The 20,609-nt window shown below is 40.3% G+C and overlaps 1 protein-coding gene and 1 long non-coding RNA gene across 14 annotated transcripts in view; one reads left to right on the plus strand and one right to left on the minus strand.

The window, feature by feature from the left end:
• The window catches only part of LOC120737595 (muscleblind-like protein 2a), a 68,928-nt gene extending 59,472 nt beyond the window's left edge, over nucleotides 1-9,456 (minus strand). For 3 of the 13 annotated variants that reach the window (XR_005696773.1, XM_040038395.1, XM_040038391.1), the window contains exon 1: nucleotides 5,850-8,736. The gene's annotated coding sequence lies outside the window, so the exon portion shown is untranslated. The other 10 variants (XM_040038392.1, XM_040038396.1, XM_040038394.1 and 7 more) reach the window with 7 other exon arrangements.
• On the plus strand, nucleotides 9,442-11,545 carry LOC120737600. The gene is made up of 2 exons (XR_005696776.1): nucleotides 9,442-9,951; nucleotides 10,108-11,545. It is a non-coding gene; the product is annotated as an uncharacterized LOC120737600 (long non-coding RNA).
• The last annotated feature ends 9,064 nt before the right edge of the window (nucleotides 11,546-20,609 follow it).

The following is a 20,609-nucleotide window of genomic DNA, read 5'->3' on the forward strand; positions in this document are numbered from 1 at the left end:
GTACTGGCTCATTGACGGCAGCCTGTCAATTTACATTCATTGGGGGGAGACGTGCGTCGGTGCGTCTGTGCTGCCTGTCTCATCCTGCAAAGACGCTGGTCCCTGTGTTTGGCTGTTGTCTAGGGACTGAGGAGGGACAATTGGTAGAGCAACAATATGAGGAAGTGACCTTTAGTTTGAGCATATGAAATCCATTACGGAGCTACTGCGCAAGGAGCTCTTTCATTGGCACATCTGGAAATATTTTTCTGCTAAATGCAGGCGGGAAAGGGGCTGAGGACACAGACTGAGGGAGGAGAAAGAGAAGGACTGTAAAAATATATAGAGTTCTGGTTAACAGATTACCCCACTGGAAAACATCTTGACCAATCTCACGTGGCATATGAAAGGCTACACTTGTTAATGAAGGTTTGTGGGGAATTGTACACCCGTGTTCACAGGGTTTACTGAACGAGAAATCCTTAAAAAGTGTCCCTGACAGGGAAGCAGCTGTCATACAGGTGTATGCTACTGGCAGATTCAGCACAGTATTTATTTTAATCTCTTGTCCACAAGACAGAGGTCTGAAGTAAGACGCACTTATCCTTTCTTCCTGGAATCTACTAAATTCTTCAGTTTGACATCCAAAATAAAAATTACATCTAAAAGTCCAAATGGAGAAGCCCATTTTTCTATAAGATAATTGATTTTTTTGTTGTTTATTTCAGGCATATAGGAGGGCAGATTTTTTTTTTTTAAGCTTCTCTTGAAATTACCCACCAACCTTTGTCTAGCTAATCTAATTGTCCCACTTCAGAGCTGATCATGTGAAATGAGATCAGAAGCTTCCTCGCCTGATCGTACTGACGCCCAGGCTTCACTCTCCAAGGTTGGATTTAATTTCACATCATCACCCCAGGGAAAGAGCCAATCACTGCAAAAGAGACAGTCAGGTAAGAATCATGTCAGATCTGACCTTTAACAATTAATCCCTTCTTATTTTTAGGAGCCATAAGAAGTGTGTGATCAAGCTAACCTACTTTGTCAGAGAGTGTAAAGGGATGATAGTGCCATTTCTCTGAGAAATGACTTACTTTGAAAGGTGCAGCAAGTTGTGCTGAAATAGTAGGGGAACACAACCACTAGTCATTTTCTATTTTTCTATTTAAAGCAGGGGTTTACAGCAATCAAAGTTTGGATGAAAAGAAACAGCCTGACAGAGTGGATAATGCTTGGTCAGGGTCATCTGAACACTCCGAGGTGTCTCAACAGGCAACATTCAAACAATGTTTGCCAAGAAAGATATTCAAAACGAATGGTGAGGACTAGAGATCAAAAGGAGACTTATGTGGGTGGTAATAAGACTAAAACGAAGGAAAAACAGAACATAAAGAAAAACAAAGAAAATCTGTTCTGATATTGTATAGAACTGTATGTTTATGTAGTATTACTGCTGTCAAAAACACAAAACAAAAAACAGAATAGAAAAAGTTAAAAAGTAAATATCTTAATAATATATGGTGACACAATGCTCAACATCCTGACTAAGAAGCATTTGGTAATAACAAAGACATGCAGGTTCCACCCTGCTTCCAAAGAGCCAATGAACAGCCAAACCTCAAAAGATATTGTGTTGTTGCATTGACATATGCACAGATTAGACTGTTTACGATAGTTTTAACTATGTTGTGGGAGATATATCGACGTGCTATATTGGTAAAAATTTAGGTAAGAGTACTTGGCTCATCTACAAATAGAAGTTTAATCGGGTTTTCCATCAAGATTAAGCTCGTAACAAGAGCACTCAGAGAACTCCCCCTCAACAGTGTGACCTTGACCTTGACCCGATTTTTAAACTAAAATAAACCAGCTCAAGCTGTTATTGGTATATACCATCACACAAAATTAGCACATGATATCTTGAACACTGTGGACACTGAACTGATTACATATTTCCTCCCTTTGGGGGGGGGGGATTAGAGTCTGTGGGGCGAATATATCTGTTGATATCAGCTATTTAACAGTATTATAACAGTATCTGCATTTATAACGGACAATAAATGAAAATTTGAAAAGTAAAGAAGAGATAGCAGAAACACCCTTCAACCATGTTTCAAATTATTGATTTGCATAATTTGTCCACAAGAGGGCAGTCTGCTACATCCCTGATGGCAGCACACATAATTACCTACACATAACAAATGTTAGGGAAAAACAGTTTATGTTTCTTGTTTCTGAAAGAAAAAAAAACACAAGAAATAAACCATTTAGATTGGATTTTAACATCACCAAATATTAGTATTGCTCTTAAAAATCCTATATTGGTCAGGCTCCAGACAGAAACAGCAAAATAACTACCCTTTTATCTGGAGGGGTTGCTAAGATGGCAGCAAATTGCTGAGTTGCACTTACAGAGGTTTAGTCATTCATTTATATGCCAAATGTTTAGTAGACACATAAAAATTAATAATATATAACTTAATAAAGGAAATAATCAATAAAGTAGCCCTAGTAGTATTTTTAAACAGACGCTACATGTGCTTCGTTAATGTAACCTTTTAAGAGATGGGATATCTAACCGTAAAGTGATGTAGCCATAAATGCTAGCTAGACACTCTTTAGCGGTGGCAACTGAGAACACTCTTATATCCCTAAAACATACCAAAGCCCCTGCTAGGAAGTAAACTGTTATCATGGGGGGTGAACCTCTTATCTGTGTCATATAATTACACCCGATCCTAAGAGCATGAGAAACTCAAGCACAGCAGAAATAAATTGCTTTGGAATAACTACTATTGAAAACTGTAGCTGAAGTCAGAGGCGGTGCACACACTGTAAATTTAGGCTACTTTGACAATCCTTAACAATGTGACTCTGACATATTTAAAACTGCCTTAGTTTGCTCATGCATTACATCAACATGCAGCATGACTTAGTTTACACTGAGCTCAGTAGTCACGCTTTGAGGACAATGCCAATGATATGAAAGGACGGAAGGGCAGATGGTCAGCAGGTAGGAAGAGCCACACAGCATGTTCTGACTACTGCTTTTCTGCATAGGATCACTACTAAACACTAAATCCTTTTAATACCATTTCAAGGTAAAATTTGCATTAGAAATGAGCCTTTCTGCAGATCCTCATGGCTGAACCAGGCATTGCTTCTGCAGATCTGTGGCCTTTCTGGGGCAGAAAATTGCACCGCGGCTTTTGTTCTGCAGAAATGAAGCCTCTCTGTGAAGGACTAGTATAATACGTGGCTCCAACAACACAGAAATATATTCTATTTCAATGTTACTGTAATGAAATCGATTAGCCATTATTTTATAGCTGATGCTTGCTGGCTAAAGTCCACTGTCCTGTTTCAGAAAGGCAGCATTTTAAATGACACTCAAACTAATAAACTCATACACATGCACATTAGTGTATATGTTAGGAATTTTTTTGTTCTGTAATTTTTTGCTCTGTAATTTTTTTTTGCGATGTTGAAAGAAGACTTTGTCTCCTCTTTGTCCTGTACAAACAGTGGTCAGACAGGGTGACCTGATAAAGCAGGATAGAGATGTAAAGTAAAGCACCACAGTACTAGACTTTATGGATTACTGATGCTTACCAAGGCCAGCTGGCTGAAGCATTATCTTGGTCAGTCTGGTTAATTGAACGAGAGTCAGAGGGACTGGGGTGTCTCGAGTGAAAGTCATGGGCTTGACCTCTGATTACCACGTATGTAACCCATTATTCTGGTATCTGTGCACACCGGCTGTGCTGGGCAATTTATCTTTAAACGCATGTATTTGTTTAGGGGAGATGATAAGCTACCTGGTTCCTACTGGTCATAAGCTTAGTGGAAACGTTTTCCATGGCACCAGCAAGGTGTTGCTACCAAAATAAAGTCAAAATACAAATGGCTGTGACAGATGAGCGCATGAGCAGGGAGCCTGAGTGGCTGAATTTCCATTTATTACCATTTTGTGCTGGCAAACTGCAATTGTATGGCCATTTGCATGGCCAAGTGGTCAATGTTTTTCAAGGCTGTGTAGAGAGGGCCTCATTGTAGAGGGGAAATAGGAAAATGTTCAGTTTCCAGTGAGTAATGGAAAACGAGTGAGGCTTTTAGTTAAGGCTTTATCAAAATGTTCTCTATTCCTAAAAAACCAAACCGAGACGTCAAGTATGACATCACCATCACGTTCCTTTTTGCAAAATCTTCCTTTGCATCTTCCAGTGGGGATCAAGAGCAGGGCTAGACCTTGTAGCCTAATTCGTATTTAATACCCTGGAGGCTCTGATGCTTATGAAATTGTCTTTGGCATAAGCTATGGATCCTTCAGTTCAATATCATCAAATGCCATTAGCAATAAGGATGGGCTCAGCAGAGGCTATACCCGGACTAAGCTACTGTTCGGAGGCAACACAAGAAGCATTTCACAGAGTCAGCACATAGGTGTGTCCCATATCATAATAGCCTTAGCTAAACCAGAATGACCTGAATAGCCCTGCTCGTGGTATGGGACTGGCCACTTGTTATCCGTGATCCCTTTCATGACTGGATGTATTTTCTATGTTTTTATAACCACTTAATTGAAAACAGACAGGAGAAAGTTTCAGTAGATATGATCGATCTTGACCCCTGCACTCAGTAAATGGATTTGTTTTCATGTTGAAGTGAACCTGTCCTCTACCTAGTTAGCTACAAGGACTCAGGCAAGTCAACTAATTATAGTGCAGCTGGCAGCCGGAGATGAACACCGCTGTTGAGATAAATATGATGATTAACAGGACGTCCAGTCCCACTCCATTTAGTGAAACCAACACAAAGTGCACCTACTGCAAATGGAGCCAAGTTAAAATCTTACTTGAGCACTTGAAAACATAAGAGCTCAATGATTCAGCAAACTTGCCCTTGTATCACAGATCAGTTGAAAAAGCTCTGTTATGCAGAGGATGTCTGTAAAATCTACCAAGCACTAAATCCTTTTAATATTAGCTCGAGGTAGAATTTACATTAGTGTCAGAGAACGGGGATTTCTAGCTGACAAAGTCTTGCAGTAAGGACATGTCTGAGATTAAGACCCCATTATTTTCTCATCAGGAAGGGCTGGACTGATGTTCCATTTTAGAAAACACCCACTTCCCCTTGATCTACAGCCAGACGCATGACACCACTCTAGCCTTTTCCATGCAGGCAGTAATGTCCACTGCTTGGCTGCCACCGGCCGAGCGTCTATTGCAAGGCTAAATGTAGACAGACAGCGGTAAGCTGAAGACACGTCAACCGTGCCCCATCTCACTCAGAGGTTAATTATGAACTGTGCCTTATTAGAACTGCGAACTTCCAGCTCATTTGAGCCATCGGCTATTTGTGTCCACAACACCGGCCCGTGCTCTTAACAAACAACCTTTGCCTTGGGAAATTTGCGCAAGAGTCACGAGGAAAAACTTACACAAAGTGAACAGCGACAGGACAGATGCCACACAACAGGAAAGTTTTTCTCGAGGCAGTGAAAAATATACAGCCCATGTGGCAAAAAAGGAGCTCTTGACATTTGTACTGAGGAAGGGGCAAGTCAACCGCTGTGATAATGCCTCTCCCGCAGGAGCTGAAAAAGAGAAAGTCCATTAACGGGGCTGGAAACTGCAATGAGGACAGTTGCTGCGTGGCTGCAAGCTCCCAGTGCTCCTACGCATTTATCCCACTCTGTCTGCATTTTCTTCCCTTTTCCTTGTTTTTAAGCATTACACTCTTTTCTCTCACACAGATAAAACATTCCCCCTGGTCCCTCCCCACCCAGACTGGTATGCAGCGCACTGCAGCAAAACTCCTGAAAAGAAAAAGGAAAAAAGCCAGCCAATCTGTCGGCTCTTTCCCACCTCCTTTCACCGGGGGTCCCGTAGCTCTGTGTCTGTCTGTCTGTCTGCTGTCCCAAACGCAGGACGCTCCCGGTGCTTCTGTGACGCGGAGCTACAGCGCAGCTCTCCCCTCAGCCTCAGCGACAGGAGTTAATGACCATGTGTTCTGCTGTCATTCCTCGCGAGCTCTTGACTGCTTCTGCCGGAGGTCCATGCCTAGACAGGGATTTTTCTATCAGTATCTCTCTCTCTCTCTCTCTTTCCCAAGCTGCCGAGCAAGCGAGCGAGGCAGGCAGGCAGGCAGGCGGGCAAGCAGGCAGGCAGGAAGCAAAGAGTGTCTACTCCAACTATCTGGCTGAAACACTTCCAGCCAACCCCTCCAATACCCCTAAAGCCAGCCCCTTCCTGCCCACCAGCCTGTGGCAAAGACCTGCCCCTTACCATGTTCAGCCAATGAAACAGCAGCTACTGCAAATCTGTGTCTCTCCATTGGAAGAGCACAGACTAAGTGATGGGGTGAAAACTGCTTTACAGTATAACAACCCCTGAATGCTGATCTGAAAAGGTATTTCCCCAATTTCACACCCTGCTTAACCAACTATCACAATATTTATTTCTTGTCTATTCTGGTGATAATATTCAAAATGAAATCATCATTAACTGAACTGCATTTAATAGAATATAGATAAATATACATGTTTGATGTAATTAAAGTGTAGCTGCAGATCCATGCTGAATATCACGTCCATCGCCATCATCACCCCAGGTAACAGGATCACTACATTTCTTCCCTCTCCCCCTCTCTCCTCTACCTCCCATCAGCATCTGTCCTCTGAACTCATTTGCGACATCAACCAGACAGTCAGACAACTCTCTCCTCTGCTCTTAATCACCTAATTCTATCCCCCGCCCCACCTTGTCTCTTTATCCCTACCTGCATGTTTTTCTACATTTCTATAAGCTATCTTTCAAGCTCTATTTCAATCCAATTCCTGAGTTCGCTGGACTGGAAAATTACACAGTAGTGAACATTTCTGTTATTGTTATTGCATCAGAATTAGCTTCGAGAAAAGGGAAAGGGGAAAAATAACATGACGGCGGCTGGTATTGGAAGGTCCCTTCCACCCAGCTGATGACATGCTGGCTGGCATCATATGAGCCGTGAAACTGGAGCGTCACAGAACTGATGAGTCAGAGATCCAGCTTCATGACTTTTCGATCCAGATTCAATAGAACAGCTGTACTGTCTGTCTCTCTCTCTCTTTCGCTTGCCGTCCATCCGTCTCTCCCTCTCTCTCTCCCTCTCTCTCTCCCTCACATACAAAGGTTGTGGATGACGCGGCAGCCTGGGTGTTTCGTTGACATCAATGAGGATAAAAATGCTTTACAGTTCCACAAGAAACAAACCTATCAGCTGTGTGATTAGGCTTTGACAGTTGATGCTCCACAAGCGAAACATTTGTCAAAATGTTGTGAGAAGATAGAGGCTCGGGGTGATTAATCCCATTCGGCATGAAAAAGTGTCTACTTCAGCAAATGATGCCGAACACTGACGTCATCTTAGGGATCAGGGCACCTGTAGGTAAATGACACAGACAAGCGCTCTGCCGCTGCATGAGGCACGGGCTGGGAGGCGGGGCTATGTCATCCTTTGTTGAAAGAAAAAGTGCCACCTTACACCATCAGTGAAAATAGTCTCACTACTACCGTGTACACAATACCAAGCGATCATTTTAATGATCCTAGACGGTGAACATTAGTTATGACCTGAATATTGAATGTAAAAAGCAAAAAGCAACTTCCACGGATGAATGAAGCTTATCAATCTCTAATTTGCCTGCAGCCAACTTCTCAATAACCCTCACTGAATAACTGTCAATAACTGCATAACAAGCCATGCTCACTGCTAATTTCCACTGGCAGACCTCAGATAGCCTACCTCCTAAATAGATTTGTCCGACAGGAAAACAAACAAAAGCCTGGCAGCCAAACAAGCCGAGCTACTTCCTTCCCGCATGGTATCCCCTCCCCTCTTATTATCCCTGTCCTGTTTGACCCCAAACAGCTTGGCTCACTCACACACAACCAGATTTAGGATTCTGCGGCCCAAAGCAGCTTCATATTCAAATATAATAGGGGAATAATCTGAAACAATGGCTAATAGCAGAAAATGAAAACAGTGATGGGTTAAGACTGTGTTTGAAATACTCTCCCTCAGCACAGAACACTGTCTGTGTTTTTTCTGTTAGTTACATGCGACAGAGAGAGAGAGAGGGAAAAAAAGGGCTCAGAAATAGGGCAGTGAAGACAGATCAATGAAAAGGCAGCTGTCCTTTTCTATTATTAGCTGTAATCAAATATCAAGCAGGAAAGAGTTGTGCTTCCTTCCATTTGAAGCCCATTCTGATAAGTCTGTCAAATGCAGAGTCTGCATTAAAATATAGAAGAGCTTAATGGATGCAAGGGTCAACCAGGGCTTTTTGAAAAAAATAAAATACACACCAACAAAGCCATTCAAGTATATTTCATTCTCACTGAACTCATACTTTCTGGAAACTAATCTAACATTTGTTTTATCCTTTTCAACATTATTGAGCAAATGTTACATTCCTTATTATACAAAGCTCATTTTCCACCAATTACACTGTGCTGTTGAATGTCATGTCTTACTTGAGCTTTAATAACCACGACATATTCCATCCAAATGGCAAACCAAGGTCTGGTTTCCATATGAAAATAAAGACACTGGTGCAATGCTCTTCTGTGCTGCTGCTTTGCATGTTCACAGGGATTAATAATTGTAAATAACCGATCAGAAGGTATTAACCTTAAATGTGTAAAGGCTCTAATTTGAAAAAGCTGCAATGGCTAAAAGTTTGTCTCCACTCATGCCTCATCAGTCCTTTACTTTTCCTTTATTTATCTCAAAATGCAGAAGTTCATTGAATACTGAAAAAAACGCACCGTTAATGACAGCTCAACAAACTCACCTGCAGAATTAATAATAAATGAGTTGTTATTAAATCTATTCCCAGTGGGCTTCGTTAGGTCATTTCCCACTTCATAATGCAACATAAAGCACTGGACTGAACACTTTTCGGATACACAGGGAGCACGAAGGTGCAGCATCTGTGGATTTGAGTTATATTATATTATATTTTACTTACGAGCTTTCAGCTGTTTTTATTAGCTATTTGGGCACAGATTGGCGGCTAGCCCTACAAAACAGCCTTCCGTGAATTATTTTTATGATGGTGGAGTAATATTAGCCACCTCTGCTGTTCCAAGAAGTCACTACATTTACCATAACGCCACACCGTGTGAAGTAGCATCAGAGTCGAGGTGTGCTAACACTACCTGCTAAGCTAACTACCTGATGCTTACCTGATGACGAACCTGTCACATCCAGCTGCACTTCAGCCGCTACCAACGGTTTCTCGAGAGCGCTGTTTCGGTTGATATGGGACTCACGGTTCGGCACAGGACGGCAGAAACGTTCTTCGACTAACACTTGCCTCTATTTGCGTTCCGCAGCAAACTTTTTCGCTTTCAAAACAGATGTCAGTGAAAGTAAGCTATCAGTCGCTACACGCTAGCTCGCTAACTACTTTTAAGGCTAGGGCAGGAAGCAACAAGCGATTTTGACAGTTCGAGGAAATGTTGAGTGTGCTTCCCTCAGGGGGGGTTACTACTATGGTGTAAACGTTAATAGAGTATTTATTATCAAATGTTTGAGCCACTGTAGATGCTACTGAAAGAAAAACACTTTTCGGTTAGAGTGAAATGTTACATGTAGTCCGTTTTACCATTGAATTCTACTTCTATTCGATAGAGATGATAGCCCGCTCACCCTAACAGTAAATATGGTACAATCCAGAGTGAGCAAGGGAAGGGGTGGGGGTGACTGTTACCTAGGAAACAACAGTGAATCTCCCTCGGGTAAAAAATGTGGCCACTGATTTATGAACCAGTGCCTGTCTGTCTGTCAAAGTAGCCTCCAATCGACAGGATAAAAACATTGAAGGCATTTGATAAAGCATATTACACTTTATCCTTCAAGATGCTCTGGTTAATCCAGATAAGTTCTAACACTTTTTGACTCCAATAACCAATCATTTCTCAGGTAAATATCATTTTTATTAATCGTATTTTAGGGGGTATTTGTGCAAGAGTGATTTCAGAAACATTAACCTTTCCTCAAGTAATATTTGGATTATAGATATATATGCTGCATGGTGGTGTATGAATTTGTTATAGGCTAATGTTGTTGATGTTTCAGATCAGCTGAGAGAAATTATCCTGCTAAAATGATCATAATTCAGCCCATCGTCACTGCTTCATGTGCAGCAGAGCCTGCGCATTTTGCAGCGTAATTGCATACAGCTGGCTGGATTTAGCACTTTGTGACACACAGGGACCCGTTGTCAGCAAGGAGCGCAACGAGTCAACAAGGAGCAAGTCACAAATATCCCCGGAATGAGCAGAGAGGCACAAATTTAGCCCCACTGACTGCTGCCCACGCCATATGCTGCCTATTGAGCACATGAACAATGAACATAGCCAGATCGCAGACTGCCATGTCAGGGCCGAGGCCTGCTTCAGTGGAATGCTACTTTGGATAAAGGCATCACAGTTTGTCAGGAGGCAGCAGCGTGATTAGATGAAGATTTTGTTGGTGGGCTGTGGTTTGATGACAACTGTAATAGTCAGAAACTCAAACAGTTGAGTGTTGAGTGTGTATAATTATGGGATCAAGTTAATATTTGTTATAATAATCTGACCAGGGTCAGACTGGTAACTGCACATACTTTTGGATTGGATTACCTTGTGTCAGATATTGGTCACACAGTTCAGCATGTGACATTTAATACCCATCACACTGCTGACATCTTCATATTTACAAAACATGATCTCAGAAGGGCAGCAGTAAAGGTCTCAAACAACACCAGGAGATTTCTCTCCTCCCTGCTCCTGTTCTTGTCAGCATTTTATCAAGAAAAAAAATAATCACCATGATCTTGCATGCTCATGTAGCATGTTATAACAAGCAGAAAATTAAACTACATCAAATCACAGCACCACAATGGCGAGAATCTAATGATTATGAAAAACCGCTCACATAGGTCAAGCTCAACCCCATCACCCCCCTGAAGACCTAACATATCGATCCCAATGCAGAGGAGGCATTTGTAAAAAGAATTGAAGAAATCCTGCTGCCGGCATCCTTTTCTAAAAGTCCCTGAACGCCCACACTCTTCAAACACACTCATTGGGGCTCGCACTCATAAAAACGCACGAGTAAAAACAGAACAGGCTTCAAAAATATCAGTTTAACAAGACGCTTTCTTTATGTGACATGTTTGAAATAAAGTTGGAGGTTGAAAATGATGGAGGCGTAGCACTGATGCGCTTCAGTCATTTTCTCCTCCTGCGTTATCCAAGACAGAGTCATTTAAAGTCTGCACACTTGTATGAGCGTGAACAGCATTTTGGGTATAATTTGTGGGAAAAAAATAAAAAAGAAGAAGAATCTGCCCGGGAAACAGGTGGCTCCTTGCCGCCGGAGACATGGATTCATCAGAATTCAAAATAAATTATTTTCCTATGAGTCATAAATAAAGAGATGAATGCGCTTATATGTATGCATTCAAGAACATAATGTATTTGAAATATACACGTATACACACACACGCACGCGAGCAAAATAAAAAACAAAACAAAAATGACCCAAAGCAGATGCCTGTGTGTGTGTGTGTGTGTGTGTGTGTGTGTGTGTGTGTGTGTGCTGGGCTCATTAATGGGTTTTGACTCTACATTTGTTGCAGTAGCAGTCTGTAGAGTGGACCTTGGGATCAACTGAGGAGGCGTCAGGCAGAAAAACAACCGCAGTATCTACAGGACGCCACTGATAGTTTCTCTCACACAGAGAATAAAGAGAACGCTGTAGAAAACAGTTTGCACCCGCAGACAGAAATCAGTAAACAGACACTCATACGGGGAGAATACATGCACATCACCGCCGAAGCTCTTAAGTCTGAGGCACACATACACCTACACGCAGTGGGCAAAGCTCCACGTCAAGGACAGTATTGATCTTTTTAAATGAGAACGCACCTGATTATGAAAGCTTTTAACCCAAATGCCTAATGCAGCACAGGTTTAATGGAAAGAGCTTAAAGCGGATACAATACTCAGGAGAGAGGGCGCGTGCGCGTGCGTATGCGTGCATGGTGAGCGTCCACGTGCACTCTCCACTGAGGTGCAGTCAATTTGATTGATTGTTGAGAGATCACCTAGGCATTTTACTCCCGCCGTGACGAGGATTTTACTGATCAAAGAGGCTTAAGTAATGATGGATTGAAGATGGTCCCGCCGTCATTAAAAAAAAAACAACACCAACAAAATAAAAAACCCTGATCCCAAAAGTAGTGCACAGCACACCAGGCAAGACTATTCAAAATGCTGAGAGGGAACCATTTCGAGGCAGGCTCATTTGTTCACTGAGAAATGACCACTTATGCATCATCATAAATCATCTGCTGCAGCTGTTTGTTCATATTGCTTCATCCATTCCTCCAGGATCCCTTTCAGCATAAAAGCAGATGCTGCATAATCCATAATGAATCAGATTTTATGAAATTCACAAGGAAGTGAAATGTTTGACTCATCAGTTTATTATGCACCAGATATTTACGCCAGATTATGAAATGTATTTCCAGTAAACAGTGAAAGCTAACAAATGCATTGTTTGTTTTGTTGAACTTGAAAGTCAATATTTGGTATGACCACCTTTATTCTTCATCCTAGTTTGAACTCTTTCTTGTCATTGTTTTATTAAGTAGTCAGGAATAGTTCTCCAGGTTTCTTAAAGGACATTTAAAGCTCTTCTTTGGATGTTTCTGCTTTTTCTACTGTTCGCTGTCAAGACGATCCCACACTGCTTCAATAATGTTGATGTCCAGGCTCTGGGGAGGCTAATCCATCGATTGCGTGTTTTTCTATCCAGGTATGTTTTTACTGCATTGGCACTGCGTATGGACTCATAGTCATACTGAAAAATGAAGCAGTTGCTGACCAGATGCTTTCCCAAGGGGACTGCATGGTGGATCAAAATACTTGGTGGATCTTACCATACTTTTCTGATTTCATAATTCCTTGAATTTTGACAAGATCCTCAGCTACACTAGCTGAAATCAAACCAGTACAACTAACAGCAGGGAGGAAAGCTAACAAATGTATTGTTTGTTGAGGTTTTGTTGAACTTGAAAGCCAATATTTGCTTCCAGTGATGCTTCCAAACAGGAAGTCCAAGGTTTAGCAGTGCCCCAAACCGTGACAGAGACTGCACCAAGTTTTACACATGGCTGTAGACGCTCACTGTTATGCATCCTGGCCTCCTCCACTCATTTTTTTAATCTAGTTCTTGTGTAATTTTTAATGCCTCACCTTTTTCTCCTGTTTCCCTTCCTTAAGGATGTCTTCTTCACAGGCATCCTTGGACTGAGACCATTTCTGATGAGGCTTCAGTTGATCAGCAGTAGATGATCAACTAAAGGGCCAGATGCATCTCTCAGCTCCTGTGTCAGGTTTGCTGACATTTTTCCTATTTATTAAGGACATACATTTTGGATACTACTGTGATAGTTTTTTAGTCCACTTGTCCAGTTTCCTCAGATTTTTTAAAGGACATACTGCTCACCATGCAGACATGTTTTCGACTGATAGCTCTTTGGGAATCACCTTGTTGGTGCAAAAATACTTTTTTGATCCTGACAAACTGTTATCTTTGCAATTGTTTGTAGAATCAATTCTATAGAAATGGGATAAATTGTGTTCCTCTGACAGGCCAAAAGATACAATTTAAAACCTATTCTTTGCTGTCTGCAATCTGCAGACACAACACTGTTTCATCATTTGAGTTGGTACCTTTTTTACGTTTGAATAGGGCAGTATAACCCCCCCCCCCCAAAAAAAAACAAAAACAAAAACAAAAACTATGAAAATGGTCAGGACTAATGGACTGGGCTGATGAGTGAAAATGCAGGCAGTTTATGGAGAAAAACTGTGAAAGCATTCAGAATGCTGCAGGACTGTTGCTCGATAAAGCCTGGCTCCTTGGAAGTAAAGTATAAAGAAATAAAGGGTGGCTCAAGAAATAGACAGAGAGGGTTTGGAAGCGTTAATGTAGCACAGAAGGCGCCATTCTTACCAAAACAAACCCTAAACTTTAAATGCTAAAACTGATGCTTCCAAACAGAAAGTCCAAAAACAAATGGGGGATGTCATGGTGGCTACTTCCATCTTTTATATACAGACCATTGTTGTTGGTGTTTTTCTGCTATTCATTTTATCTTAGCATAGTGGGGAAAGCACAGCCGATATCTTGGTTCCACTAAGTGTGCCACTAAGCAGTGTCATATTTTCACAGACCTGTCTTAAATTAAGTTCAGCAATCATTAACACACCCGAGCTTTCCTATTGTCACAAATCTGCAGTGAAAAGGACTGTTGATTGAAAGAGTGGCTCATATTTAAAACAGACGATTAGTGATCTGTTTGAATACATTGAATGAATTTTCGAATTTTTAAAAGAGACACCTCACAGCCACAGAATCACACGAATAATGGGAGAAATTTAAGGTTGTATCCAACGGCTTCATCATTATTGAACCCAAAAGCATCACAATTTGCAGTAACTTTCCACCATAGCTGCCTTATATTTGAGGTGTTTTACAGTTGTAGGATCTCATCTCACGAGAGAGTAAATCCAATAACGAAGGGTGGCCTTTCAGAAAAGAAAACATACTGGCAGAGTAATTGTGAGAGATGAAAATCTTGGAAATGTCAGGAGAAATGGCATATTACCATGACAACCCAGCTATTGTCTCATCAAGGTTGCAGTGCGTGGAGTGTGGCAACAAAACGAGACCGTGACTGTTGTTCACCATCAGGAGTGATTGCAATAAATCGGCTGTTTTCTACGAGCCATTGTTCAACACTAAAATTGAATTGACTCATTCCCTGAAATTGCTCAGCCGAAAATCAATCTGGTATCATCAGCTTCCCCCCACTAGAGTCCAAAGTGCTTCCAAATACAGTAAAGGAATTTATATTATTCATGAGCTCAAGGTTCACACAAGGCCACCAGCGAGGCCCAGACTCCTTAATGGCTTAACCGCCCTTCATCACAGCCAAGCTGGCCCTGTCATCCTGATCTGGCAGTCACTTAGCCCAAAGGACTAAGGCTCCTCTGAAAAACACTGTTGAAAAAAACAACAACTAATTTTTCACATAAAATGTAAAAAAAACCCGTAAAAATACGGTTGTGTTTATAATTACAACCCACAATTTACTGTTAATTTTTAATTATATCAGTGTAATGGGGTTTTATGTGTAACGTGCATGTTTAGTAGATCTTTATTGTTAAAAAAGCTTTAGCACTATAAATTTTAACAGATTTAAAAAAAGGTCCAGAAAATGTCATTGATAATATTGTTAACCACGACTGTCATATGTGTTTAACATTTATTGTTCCAACTTCTTATATTTCTGAATACTATTATTTTTCTGTAATTTTTCTAATTTCAGTCAATAAATTTAAAAGATACATAACTACTCGAAAATTAGTCTGTGAAATTGCAGTAATTGTAGCAGTTTTTAATTACAATACTTTGTAGATTTATATAATATAATTAAAAAAAAACAATTAACAAAAAAACCCAAACAATTAATTAACAATTAACAAACAAAAGTACAAAAAATGTACTTATTTTCACTCATTGCATCAATGAAAAAAAAGATTAAATGTTATGTTTATTCTTGTTTAAAGTTTTCTTAAAATGTTATTTTACACTATAAATGTTAATTCGCAGTCTGTGTTTTGTATATTTATTGACATTTCATGTATTTAAAAATAACAGGGAAATTCTGTAAAAAAAGATTCTCTTAAATCCCAGTATTTTTTACAGTGTATTTAAGAATAAATTAAAGATCACAGACAGAAGTCAGCTAATTATGTTCACACTGTGTTTCTCCCTTACGCAAGCACTCATAAACACCAAGGCAAATTGTGGAGGTAGTAATTAAGTATTTTGCTCTCTGATAAGCTGTAATGATGTAGGAATTTTTGTGAATGAAAAATGAATGGGTGCGTGGGGATGACCTGTTATTCCGCCTTCCAGTGTCTGTGTCAAGATCGGTTGATGTGACAGCAGGAAAAAATGTTTGCGTATATGTGTTCCCCTCAGTGTAAGAGACAATAATAATCTCAAGGCGACCCATCAAGGTGAAATATTGATGCGTCTGCTGCAAAGCTGCTGCAGGAGGTTACAGGGCCACCTCCATTGCCTCACTCCCACAGAAATGCTGACCTCCAAGATCGTGTAACAAACAGTAGATATCCCTACATGGCTTATGCTGGTTCTATCACTCGGACTGTGTAATAGGAATTTTCTATTTTTGCACTACAATTTTTATCAGTTTAAATATTACGCTATGATTTTCCGAATTATAGCGTGTTCGGGTGTTCTTCATTTTTACTGTAAACAACATACAACTATCACTTGGCTTCATGATGCTGCTGCTCTAGAGTTCAACCTCCTTGACATAAGAAAAAAATTGCATTGAACTGTTTAGCCGTCAGCAACTGATTGCAAGTAATTACAGCAACCAACTGGGTACTTAAAGGCTGAGCGGGCAACACCCTTAACCTCTGGCCAACCACTTTTGATCATAAGACAATAGTACAGGTTGCCGCGCACAATGGGAAGCAACTTGTCTTCAAATAATCCTGGTTTGACTTGTACTGACTGCAATCGCTCTCACACAGATTAGCAAACACAGGTTAAATTTTAAACATGTGAATCTGCACTGATGAGCTCAACTCGGTTGAGTTGCCAGCTGGTTTTATTCTGGTTATATTCCTGCATAAAGCAGGGTTGCTGGGTGCCTATGTCGTGGAAGAACTAAATTTAGGTTGGATTAGTTTTTGTAAATGTCTGTTTTAATGGGAATTTATGTGCATGTAGATACTGTAGCAACTGATTTGAAACACACATCAACGTATTTTGATTTATATTAATATAAAAGTGTTAATCACAAACAGATCGACTCCATTTAATCACAAACTATTAGCAGACTGACTTCACTTTAATGCTGTTAACTCCCATCTCAATGTATCAAGAACCTGGTCCCCATGTTGTAAACAGCTATTTCAAAAGCAACCACACTTTGCACATGGTCACAACAATGCTGGTTGTGCTGTCATGTCCAACCACTGTAGCATAAGTGAGAGGTCTCTGAGGAAGAAGGTTAGCTTGAGCAAAGCCAACTAGAAAGACTGGGAAAACATATGTAGATAACTAGACTGGACAACAGTTTGTTTGTTTTTCGCTAAATCAATCAAGTCTGAAGGAAAACCCTTTACCAGGATGGAAACAGCATTGATTACGCTTTGTTTGTGTGTTTGTCATACTGTGACCAAAACCTCTGGCCTATATCCAATCCCACATTTCCAGAAAGGGAAAACTAGATATGTTAAATGTAAGGATGATGTTGTTTGTAACACATTTAAACCACACATAAAATTCACAGATCTTTTCGACTGTTTTTTACTGCTATTTCTTCTCATTTGTTTTATTCACTCCCTATTTTTAAGCACTATTTCTCAGGAGCACCTCTACAGGTGGCGTTTGCTCCTGAGGGCACCTGACCTGCAAAAGACTTGCAGCGTCTTCTAGGCCTGTGGGCAGCCTAAGGCAAGAGAGTGGAGGAAAGAAGGCATAAAAGGACAATTAAGGGCTAAATATGCTGTATAACCTTCGCCTTCCTTTTCCCCGGGGCCCTGTCTCATTTTTCCTCTCCTCTCTCTCCCTCCCTGTTACCTTTTTCCTCATTTCGATCAGGCGCTCCACATCCCAACACACAATTCCCAAACCACCCACACAGACAGTTACACAGATAAAGCCATGCAAATCCACAACACGTCCTTTTACTGTAACAAGCGATAAAGTCTATGAAACAGAGCTTCATCTGAGTGACATAAAAGTCCAGTGTGACTGCTCATGCAGAGCTCGCATTACAAGTGAATGAATGAATAAACAAACAAACCTGATTTAGGGCTCCGTATGGCACGGACAAAAACAGATGAGTCATATATAAGATAAAGAAAAATCAGCTTGGGTCACTCTGAATGTCATCTTCTTTCTGCTGTCCCTAACTAACTTAAAAGCTCTGCAGGTTCAGGTTAACCTTTCTCGTGTCCTTAACATTGGACAGGCAAAAGTTAAACAGAAATCATTGTAAGATTTATCAATTATATAACAAAAGATGTGACAATCAGGATCTCACTGCTCTATATGTGATTCTGTTAAATGGTCATAATGCTGGTGTGGCTTTAATCCACCTACCATTTACATTTATATCGTGCTTTTGTAATGCGCACAAAACCTAAATGACCACAAACGAATCACCACGTTAATGGTAAACTCAGGGCCTTAAAGCCTGCCCGAGGGCTTGAATTACCCAGCTATTAGTCCAGATATGGAAAGATTTTTACACTGAACCCAAATAAGATCCTGAACTGAAGAATTCAGAAATATTCACTGATATGATATTAAATTTTAGCCAAGCTTTTGGCCTGGTCTGTCCTAAAAAGTCATGATACACATACACAGACACAGAGCAAACAGAAATGTCCACTGTCCAATGGTCACAATGTATCCTTAATCTTCTCACTCTGTTTTCTGCACCACATCCTGCTTAGTGGATCAAACAGACATTCAAACATCCACTTTGCCGCTAAATGAATCCAGCATTGCAAAAATTTCACCGTAATTATCGATTTCTAAGTGGCCTTACAAGCAGCATCAGTCAAAGTCTCCTTCAAACACAACAATTATTATATTACAGTAACCATGGTGATTTATTTGCTGTATGATTTGCAGTGGAAATGTATTTATGGATGGGAGTAGGCGGAGGATCAGCAAGTGTGTATGTGTGAGTGCGTTTGTGCCAAGGGCTAAATCAATTAAATACCTTGCCAACATATACTCTCGGTCTCTCTCTCTCTCACACGCACACACACACACACACACACAACCACACACACACACACACACACACACACACACACACACACACACACACACACAACCCCTTTGACCTCTGAGCTATGAACACAGATTTATATGAGAACGAGATGTTTAAAAAGTCTTCCGCATTTATTAGTAATAATAATAATATTGTTGCTATTTGCAGACATTTAATTGGAAATAAAAGTTAAGTTGGTTTGCTGCTAATAAAACAATAAAATATTCATATAGATGAGTAGACAGATATTAAAAATGCTCTGACTTAATTATATTCTTCAAGCATGTGTGTTTATTTTGAAACATTTTTCATCAGTGGTACAAAAGCTGTTAACCACTGAAATTCTTCAACCGCAACAATGGGTGTATTGCTCCATCTAGTGGACATAGATGGCATAAAAACATTGAAAGCTGTTCTATAATGCACGGGCTTATAGATCCAGCGCATTCAGATTGAATATACTGAGTGGACTGGTGCTTTTAGACTGAAAGGTACACTTCCTGCCATGATTTCCCTCTGTGTCCCCATCCAAAAATAAATAAATAAATAAATAAAATAAAAATCTTTTCAACTGATAACCACATTTCACTTGTTTAATCTTATACAGAGTCATTTTTTCTTGTCTTGTATAAACTATACACTATATTTATTTTATATATTTATTCAATTTCGTTGTTCTTAAAAGCACAAAGACAATAAAAATTCTGATTCTGATCTGAAAAAGTGTTGGTTAAAAAAACCTCCCATCAAACAGTGTTATATCTATTCATTCTCACAGCGGGTTATATTTACATTATAAATATTAGCTTATTATTGGGACACCATATGCAATAAAGAATCACATACATATGCCATAGCAAAAACAACAACTGACTAGAAGCCCAATAATCAACAACATTCTTATGACATGACTAACAGCTGCTTTGGTATACCTTTCCCCAGTCACCCCTTACCTAACATGTGGATTATAAACAACCCTGTAAGCTAAACAAAAATGACACTGGTTAGACCCAGATACACAAATCTGCCTTTAAGCTGCTGGGTGACTTTCTGTCTATATATACTTCACTAGTAATTAAACCTGGAGTACAAAGTTCTGAGTAAAAACACTCAGAGGTTCTTTCAGACTGTTCTTTGCCAAAGTAATGTGTCCTTAAATGTTAATATTCCTCTGTGGTCCAGCACTGAAGGCTTTTCAGGGAGCTTTTTTAAACAACCTGATAATAATAAAATACAAAAGTCCAGCCTAGAAGTAATAAATGCATGAACTAGTTTTTCACCATCACTCTGAGACAGCCTGTAATAGTAATTTCTTAAGTCTGCTCCCCCCCAGCAGCTCTTTATCCCAGTGGGTCATATATCAAGATGGAGGTAGCCATCATGATGTTTACTTTGTGAATTCTGGATTTAGAAGCGCCATCATTGTGTGATGGAGCAGCCGTGCTCCTGCACGAAACGATCGATGCTGACCTGACCGTGATTCACAAGCCAGAAGTCACAGGTCGCGATTCTGTAAAACATTTTGCAGAGGCAAGTCATTTATTGACTCTATGCACTTAAAGTCCAAAAGCCTGCCATGCTGTTCATCTCTGTAAATGGAGCAGGAGGTGGATCCAGGATGTGGGTAAAACGAGGGCCAGTTTCTGGCACTTCTGCACTGGCTTTAATTTTCAGCTCTGGAGGTTGATTCACC

The sequence above is a fragment of the Simochromis diagramma genome, unplaced genomic scaffold (assembly GCF_900408965.1).
Source record: "Simochromis diagramma unplaced genomic scaffold, fSimDia1.1 OVJJ01000413.1, whole genome shotgun sequence".
NCBI lineage: Eukaryota > Metazoa > Chordata > Actinopteri > Cichliformes > Cichlidae > Simochromis > Simochromis diagramma.